Raw genomic sequence first — 9,781 nt, forward strand, 5'->3', positions numbered from 1 at the left:
AAGACAGGCCAACATTCAAATTCAGGAAATATAGAGAACATCACAAACATACTCCTCGGGAAGAGCAACCCCAAGACACATAATTATCAGATTCACCAAGGTTGAAATGAAGGAAAAAATGTTAATGGCAGCCAGAGAGAAAGGTTGGGTTACCCACAAAGGAAGCCCATCAGACTAACAGCAGATCTCTCTGCAGAAACCCTACAAGCCAGAAGACAGTGGGGGCCAATATTCAACACTATTAAAGAAAAGAATTTTCAACCCAGAATTTCATACCAGCCAAACTAAGCTTCATAAGCAAAGGACAAATAAAATCCTTTACAGACAAAGCAAATGTTGAGAGATTTTGTCACCACCAGGCCTGCCTTACAAGAACTCCTGAAGGAAGCACTAAATATGGAAAGGAACAACCAGTACCAGCCACTGCAAAAACATACCAAATTGTAAAGGACATTGACACTAAGAAGAAACTGCATCAAGTAATGGGCCAAATTACCAGCTAGCATCATAATGACAGGACCAAATTCACACAAAACAATTTTAACCTTAAATGTAAACGGGATAAATGCCCCAATTAAAAGACACAGACTGGCAAATTGGATAAAGAGTCAAGACCCATCAGTGTGCTGTATTCAGGAGACCCATCTCATGTGCAGAGACACACATACGCTCAAAATAAAGAGATGGAGGAAGATCTACCAAGCAAATTGAAAGCAAAAAAAGCAGGGGTTGCAATTCTAGTCTCTGATAAAACAGACTTTAAACCAACAAAGATCAAAAGAGACAAAGAAAGGCATTACATAATGATAAAGGGATCAATGCAGCAAGAAGAGCTAAGTACCCTAATTATATATGCACCCAATACAGGAGCACCCAGATTCATAAAGCAAGTTCTTTGAGACCTACAAAGAGACCTAGACTCCCACACAATAATAGAGGGAGATTTTAACACTGTCAATATTAGACAGATCAACGAGATAGAAGGTTAACAAAGATATTCAGGACTTGAGCTAAGCTCTGGACCAAGCAGACTTAATAGACATCTACAGAACTCTCCACCCCAAATCAACAGAATATACACTCCTCTCAGCACCGCATCACACTTATTCCAGAATTGACTACATAATTGGAAGTAAAACACTCCTCAGCAAATGCAAAAGAACAGAAATTATAACCAACAGTCTCTCAGACCACAGTGCAATCAAATTCAAGCTCAGGATTAAGAAACTCACTCAAAACCACACAACTAAATGGAAACTGAACAACCTGCTCCTGAATGACTACTGGATACATAAAAAAATGAAGGCAGAAATAAAGACGTTCTTTGAAACCAATGAGAACAAAGACCAGAATCTCTGGGACACATACCGGAATCTCTGGGACACATTTAAAGTAGTGTGTGGAGGGAAATTTATATCACTGAACACCCACAAGAGAAAGCAGGAAAGATCTAAAATTGACACCCTAACATCAAAATTAAAAGAACTAGAGAAGCAACAGCAAACAAATTCAAAATCTAACAGAAAATAAGAAATAATTAAGATCAGAGCAGAACTGAAGGAGATAGAAACACAAAAAACCTCTCAAAAAATCAATGAATCCAAGAGCTGGTTTTTTTAAAAGATCAACAAAATAGATAGACCACTAGCCAGACTAATGAAGAAGAAAAGAGAGAAGAATCAAATAGATGCAATAAAAAATGTTATAGGGTATATCACTACTGATTCCACAGAAATACAAACTACCATCAGAGAATACTATAAACACTTCTATGCAAATAAACTAGAAAATCTAGAAGAAATGGATAAATTCCTGGACACATACACCCCTCAAGTCTAACCAGGAAGAAGTCAAGTCCCTGAATAAACCAATAACAAATTCTGAAACTGAGGCAGTAATTAATAGCCTACCAACCAAAAAAAGTCCAGGACCAGACAGATTCACAGCCGAATTCTACCAGAGCTACAAAGAGGAGCTGATACCATTCCTTTTGAAACTATTCCAAACATTAGAAAAAGAGGGAATCCTCCCTAACCATTTTATGAGGCCAGCATCATCTTGATACCAAAACCTGGCAGAGACACAACAAAAAAAGAAAATTTCAGGTCAACATCCCTGATGAACATCGATGCGAAAATACTCGATAAAATACTGGCAAATCGAATCCAGCAGCATATCAGAAAGCTTATCCACCACAATCAAGCTGGCTTCATCCCTGGGATGCAAGGCTGGTTCCACATATGCAAATCAATAAATGTAATCCATCATGTAAACAGAACCACATGACAAAAGCCACATGATTATCTCAATAGATACAGAAAAGGCCTTTGACAAAATTCAACACCCATTCATGCCAAAAATTCTCAATAAACTAGGTATCGATGGGACATATCTCAAAATAATAAGAGCTATTTATGGCAAACCCACAGCCAATATCATACTGAAGTGCAAAAACTGGAACCATTCCCTTTGAAGACCGGCAGAAGACAAGGATACCCTCCCTCACCACTCAGATTCAACACAGTATTGGTAGTTCCACCGAGGGCAATCAGGCAAGAGAAAGAAATAAAGGGTATTCAAATAGGAAGAGAGGAAGTCAACTTGTCTCTGTTTGCAGATCACATGATTGTATATTTAGAAAACCCCATCGTCTCCTTAAAAAACCTTAAAAACTCCTTAAAAACCCCAAAATCTCTTTAAGCTGATAAGCAACTTCGGCAAAGTCTCAGGATACAAAATCAATATGAAAAAATCAGAAGCATTCCTATACACCAATAACAGACAAACAGAGAGCCAAATCATGAGTGAACTCCCATTCACAATTGCTACAAAGAGAATAAAATACCTAGGAATACAACTTACAAGGGATATGAAGAATCTCTTTAAGAAGAACTACAAACCACTGCTCAAGGAAATAAGAGAGGACACAAACAAATGAAAAAACATTCCATGCTCATGGAAAGGAAGAATCAATACACAAAAATGGCCATACTACCCAAAGTAATTCATAGATTCAATGCTATCCCCATCAAGCTACCACTGACTTTCTTCACAGAATTGGAAGAAAACTACTTTAAACTTCATATGCAACCACAAAAGAGTCTGTATAGCCAAGACAACCCTGGGCAAGAAGAACAAAACTGCAGGCATCATGCTACCTGACTTCAAACTATACTACAAGGCTACAGTAACCAAAACAGCATGGTACTGGTACCAAAACAGAGATATAGACCAATAGAAGAGAACAAAGGCCTCAGAAATAACACCACACATCTAAAACCATCTGATCTTTGACAAACTGGACGCGAACAAGCATTGGGGAAAAGATTACCTATTTCATAAATGGTGTTGGGAAAACTGGCTAGCCATATGCAGAAAACTGAAACTGGATCCCTTCCTTACACCTTAAACAAAAATCAACTCAAGATGGATCAAAGACTTAAACATAAGACCTAGGACCAAAAAAATCCTAGAAGAAAACCTGGGCAATACCATTCAGGATATAGGCATGGGCAAAGACTTCATGTCTAAAACACCAAAAGCAATGGCAACAAAAGCCAAAATTGACAAGTGGGATCTAATTAAACTAAAACGCTTCTACACAGCAAAATAAACCATCATCAGAGTGAACAGCCACCTACAGAATGGGGGAAAATTTTTGCAATCTAGCCACGTGACAGAAGGCTAATATCCAGAATCTACAAAGAACTTAAACAAATTTACAAGAAAAAAACAAACCATCAGCCGGGTATGGTGGCTCACGCCTCTAATCCCAGCACTTTGAGAGGCCAAGGTGGGTGGATCATGAGGTCAGGAGATCAAGACCATCCTGACTAATGCAGTGAAACCCCATCTCTACTAAAAATAAAAATCTGTTAAAAAATGGGCAAAGGATATGACCAGACACTTCTCAAAAGAAGACATTTATGCAGCCAACAGACATATGAAAAAATGCTCATCATCACTGTTCATTAGAGAAATGCAAATCAAAACCACAATGAAATACCATTTCATACATGGACATAGGGAGGGGAACATCACACACTGGGGCCTGTCATGGGGTGGGAGACTAGGGGAGGCATAATATTAGGAGAAATACCTAATGTAGATGATGGGTTGAGTGCAGCAAACCACCATGGCACATGTATACCTATGTAACAAAACTGCACATTCTGCACATGTACCCCAGAACTTAAAGTATAATTAAATATATATATGTTATAAATTTTTTTGCAATGTGTTTAAAAGTAGACACTAGTTACAAACTCTTACAGATGAAGATTTTATATATATCTTATATATAAATAAAAGGTGTGTGTGTGTGTGTGTGTGTGTGTGTGTGTGTGTATATAAAATGTCTTGGAAACACAAAAGATTTGGCAAAACTGAACCATTTTCCTCCAAGGCAATAATCTTCCAGTGTTAACTCTCCCCAGTTCTTACCTAGTCAGCCTCACACTTTTGATACCTGTCTACCCCCATGATTCCAAATTGTAGCAATGGGTACTCATAACCTCTGCACAGCATGATTAATTTCTACATTCTATACTTTTATCATTATTTTGTATCAACAGTCAGAGTCATAGAGTAATGCAACTTATGTTGCAGTAAGCAGAATTCCAAAATGCAACCCCTGCGAAGATTTTCTACCCTAATTCCCGGGACTGTGAAAATGATTATGTGAAGATATTTTGCAAATGTAGTTAGAGGTTACAATCAATTGACTCTGAGTTAGTTGAAGGAGAAATTACTCTAGCAGGCCCAATCTAATCACACAAGTCTTTTAAAATTGGAGTATTTATCTGACTGGTAGCAGAAAGTAAAAAGATTCCACATAGGGAAAGGATTTGTTGTGCTGTTGCTGGCTTTGAAGATGAATGGGGGCACTGCAAGGACCAGTCTTGAGGAGCTGAGAGTGACCTTGGCTGAAGGTCAAAAAAGAAAGGGACCTCAATCACGCAGCTGTAAGGAACTGCATTCTGCCAACAGCCTGAATGCCTTTGGAAATGTATTCTTCCTCACAGCCTCCAGATAAGAGCCCAGCACGGATGACACTTTCATTTCTGCCTTTTGGGACATTAAGGAAGAAGCCCAGCTGAGCTTCCCTAGACTCTTCATCTACAGAGATAAGCTAACACCTGGGTCTTGGTCTCAGCTGCTAAGTTTATGGTGACATGTTCTAAAAGCAATAGAAAATTGATACATACTGTAGAAGATACAATCGAGAAACATTTTATCCTTGCTGCCAAGATGGAGAAGTAGAGGAATCTGTCATCTGGAGGAATCTGGCTGTCTCCTAAGACGTCTAAGTGGAATCTATTAAACGAGAAAATTTGCCATATTTTAGCATCTACAGTCTGAGACTTGTAGGCTCAGAAACATGTTTACTTTCAATAAACTGAGATGTATCTCAGGGGAAGACTCAAATCATCCAAGCTCTTGGTGCTGATGTATAAGATGAAAATATCTTGTAATGATTCACAGTGACCTTAGTAAGACTCAAGGTAACTAAAATACAAATGGCATCATGACCACCAGTCATTTGGGAAATAGAATTGTAATTCCACTTACAAACCACACTTTGATTAAGGTTCTTACAGTTAAAACTTTGGGTACAAATTATAAATTCCTTGAATTGAAATTCCTGGGACAAAGGGTAAGTACACATTTTTGGTTTTTGATGAATATTGTCAAATTGCTTTCCAGAAAGATGGTACCCATGTATAACCTGTGGTACATAGAGGTGTCGCTTCCAAAATTTTATCAGCACTGGTGATCTTTTCCCCAGATGTATGGAAATATAATTGCCAAATAAAAGTTGTATGTATATAAGTGTACAGCATGATGGTTTGATATATGTATACACTGTGAAATGATTACCACAATCAAACTAATTAACATATCTATCACCTCATATAGTTACATTATTTTTATTATGGTAAGAATACTTAAGATATACTATTTTAGCAAATTTCAAGCAGACAATACATTACTATTAACTATAGCCACCATGCTGTACATGAGGTCTCCAGAGCCTACTCACCTTATAACAAAGTGTGCACCCTGGAAATGGAAAATCGCTGGTGATTTTTTTAATGTTTGTCAACTTAAAAAGCAAAAATTATATTTTAATTGGCAATTTTTAAATTATTAATTGTAACTTTTTTCATATTTGTATCAGTGATTTGTCCTTTTTTGAAATGGATATTCATGCCCTTGATCCATTTTTTGATTAGTTTCTCAATATTTTTCATCCTAACTTACTGAAATATCTCACATGTTAAGAATATTAACACCTAGTAAAGAGAAAAGAAAAAAAGAAGAATATTAACACCTAGTCATATACTTTGCAAATAGCATTACAAGTTGTTTTTCTCTTCATTCATTAATATTTTTAAATAGGGCAGGTTTTTTCTTATTTTTCTAAGAGCGTGTCTTTCATCAATTCCCTTTTTTGGGTGGCATGCTTAGAAAATGTTGCTACAGGCCAGGCGCGATGGCTCACACCTATAATCCCAGCACTTTGGGAGGCTGAGGCGGCCGGATCACCAGGCCAAGAGATCAAGACCATCCTGGCTAACACGGTGAAACCCCATCTTTACTAAAAATACAAAAAATTAGCCGGGTGTGGTGGCAGGCACCTGTAGTCCCAGCTACTCCAGAGTGAGGCAGGAAAATGGAGTGAACCGAGGAGGCGGAGCTTGCAGTGAGCCGAGATTGAGCCACTGCACTCCAGCCTGGGCAACACAGTGAGACTCCGTCTCAAAAAAAAAAAAAAAAAAAATTGTTGCTTCAAGGTCACACATTCATCCCTCCCTATTTTCCTTTAAAATTTGATGGTTGTATTTTTTCCATTTACACATTTAATCTCTCTGGAATTCATTTTACTATATGATGTTTGATAGGAATATAGTCTATTTTTCCAAATTGCTAGCAAGCTCTACCAATACTGTGTACAGAATAAATCAAAAACATCTTAAGATCTAATATCTCAGAGTTCATGCACACAATATGGTAGACATTTGGCTATTTTTCTCCCAATGGTGGTGCCCCCTTCATTCTCATGTACCCAGTCTCCTCATCCATCTCCTCTCCTTCTACTAAAAACTGCTCCCAGGAAAGTGTCTTATAAACTCATTTTCAATAAGGCACTGACACTTATAATTCATTTAAATCCCCAACTATTGAATACCTTCCATTGGTCAGGCTGTAAGCTAGGCCTTCCGGGATACAGGACTGAATCAGCCACAGAGTTTATCTTAGAAAGGTGTATTAGTTTGGTGGTAAGATACACAATCAAAAGCAGTAACAGTTTTTAGGTGCAATAATGATGATAATATTTGCAACAATTTGTTAAGTACTCACCATGTGCCTCTCAGTGAATGAAGTGCTTCATAATCATCTCATTCGACCTTCAGGACAATGTAAGCACTACATTCTCATTTTTCACCACTCATGCTCCATTTATGAGTGGTTAACGGAGCAAATGTTTCAAATGTTGAAACTAGCATGGTGCCATTTTTAGTCTAAGCCACAGTTGAATACAGTATATAAAATTGAGCTACACAAAGAAATTGATTGGAGTCAATAGGGTGAGGGAAGAGATCTGTAGGTCACCTCTGCTAGTGAGCCCCAACCTTGGATGACCTGCAGATGTTAAATGCTGCATGCAAAACAACTACACAGAATTCAGAGAATAGGCAGTGCTGGATGGGGCCCTGACTGTTGATGTACTGGAACCTTTCCTTCAGCTGACTCGTACGGTACCACTTAGAAATAAATCCTTTTGTCGGTGATAGAATTTCTTGCTTAAGTGGCAAATGATTGGAGCTGTTCATTTTGAGGCTTTTGACCAAAACACAGAAGACAAAGAGCAACCTAAATAATCTAGGAGAAAGGGCATGCACAATTCTAAGACTGGGATCTAACTCCTTGATAGCCGGTCAATGATATGATAGGATAAATGTTCTATGAGTTTGGATTGAGGATCTTCTATGGTTCCAGTATGAACCCAGTGTTGGATGACTGGATGATCAATGGAACAGACATAAAAATGGGAAAATAGGAAGAGGAGCAGAGGAAAAAATAATGAATTTAGTTTTATAAATGTGGTTTGTACGGTATCTGTGGCCACTGAGGTAGAAATATCTAGGGGGCACAAGTAGGAATGGCTTTCAAAACACAGAGCTGGATTAGAGATGTAAATCATTATCCAGAATGAGCACATAAGGAGAGAAAGAAGGAGTAAGAGTAAACCACAGAAATTGCAAAAATTTAAAGGAAGAGCAAAAGAAACACTCTTTCAAAGAGATGGAAACAGACACAACAGAGAAATATTTTTAAAATAATAATGAGAAAAAAGGCTGTCAAGGGAACAAATGGAAATGAAAATTTCAAAAAGGAAGAAAATAACCAAAAATTTGTTCTCAAGACATTTTATTATTCATATCTTAAAAATCCGATTTCTACTTTATTTCCTACAAAAAAATAAATTTCAGGTTGATGAAAAACTAAAATATGAGAGGCACTGATATGGTTTGGCTCTGAATCTCCATTCAAATCTCATCTCTAACTATAATCCCCACGTGTTGGAAGAGGGGCCTGGTGGGAGATAATTGGATCATGGGGTTGTATTTCTTCCTGCTGTTCTTGTGACAGTGAGTGAGTTCTCATAAGAGCTGATGGTTTTAATGTGTGCCACTACCCGCCTCCCCTCCTGCCACCATGTAAGATGTACTTTGCTTCCCTTTCACCTTCCACCATGATTACAAATTTCCTGAGGCCTCCCAAGCCATGCAGAACTGTGATTCAATTAAACCTCTTTTCTTTATAAATTACCAAATCTCAGGTAGTTCTTCATAGCCATGTGAAAATGAAGTAATAACAGTCACTACTTAAGAAATTCTAGAAAGAAAATGGCTTTATAAATTGTAAATATGAGATACAAGAAATCACCAGCTACATGGATGAGTTGATTTGTCACAATAAAATTTAAAATACATTTTCAAAAAAATAGAAAACAAAAGTATAAATTAAAAGACAAGCCCAAGACTGGGAAAAGATACATTTAATGCATGTATCAAAAAGATTGAGAATTTAAAATATATAAAGAACTCTCTCTCACACACACACACACACACACACACACAATCAAAAACAAAATAATCAATAGAAAAGTCGTCAAAAGATATGAGCAGAAAATACATAAGAAAATATGAATTGCTAATATAAACATTTGAAAAACACTGTAAACTTCAATGAAATGAACAATTTAAGCAATGAGATACTCTTTCACACTCATCAGATTCGCCAAACTATAAAACAATGACATGCCCATTGCAAGGAGGTAAAGCAGTGTTTCCCAAGCTGGACACTTGTCACTGGGGGCCAGATAATTCTGCATTGTGGTGGATGTCCCACACATTGTAGGATGTTTAGCAAATGGTAATTACCAAGATTTTTAGAATGCAGTTTCTCATTTACCGTGGACATGACCATAAAATAATTTCCCACTAGATTTTTTATCTGTTACCTTGCTAGCAAGTAGTCTGTTGGGAACATTTTATTAACTCTTTATTAAACTGCTACTTGTTTTGCTTCCATTACCTAGATGAGCACTATCCAATAGAAATACAATGCAAGCCACAGGTGATTTTCTAATAGCTATTTCATCGGTAATCAATGAGATTTTACAACAGCTACATTTCAAATTCTCCCTGACAAGAGTACATGCACAGATCTCTTGAGCCTTGCAAATGTGCTTTGCCTGGTGAATACACAT

At 37.4% G+C, this 9,781-nt stretch overlaps 1 non-coding gene across 1 annotated transcript; it reads left to right on the forward strand.

Annotated features, from left to right (window-relative positions):
* Positions 1-9,442: 9,442 nt before the first annotated feature.
* On the forward strand, positions 9,443-9,563 carry LOC116268745. Its single transcript, XR_004175912.1, has one exon. It is a non-coding gene; the product is annotated as a small nucleolar RNA SNORA32 (small nucleolar RNA).
* The last annotated feature ends 218 nt before the right edge of the window (positions 9,564-9,781 follow it).

The sequence above is a fragment of the Papio anubis genome, chromosome 8 (assembly GCF_008728515.1).
Source record: "Papio anubis isolate 15944 chromosome 8, Panubis1.0, whole genome shotgun sequence".
Classification (NCBI taxonomy): domain Eukaryota; kingdom Metazoa; phylum Chordata; class Mammalia; order Primates; family Cercopithecidae; genus Papio; species Papio anubis.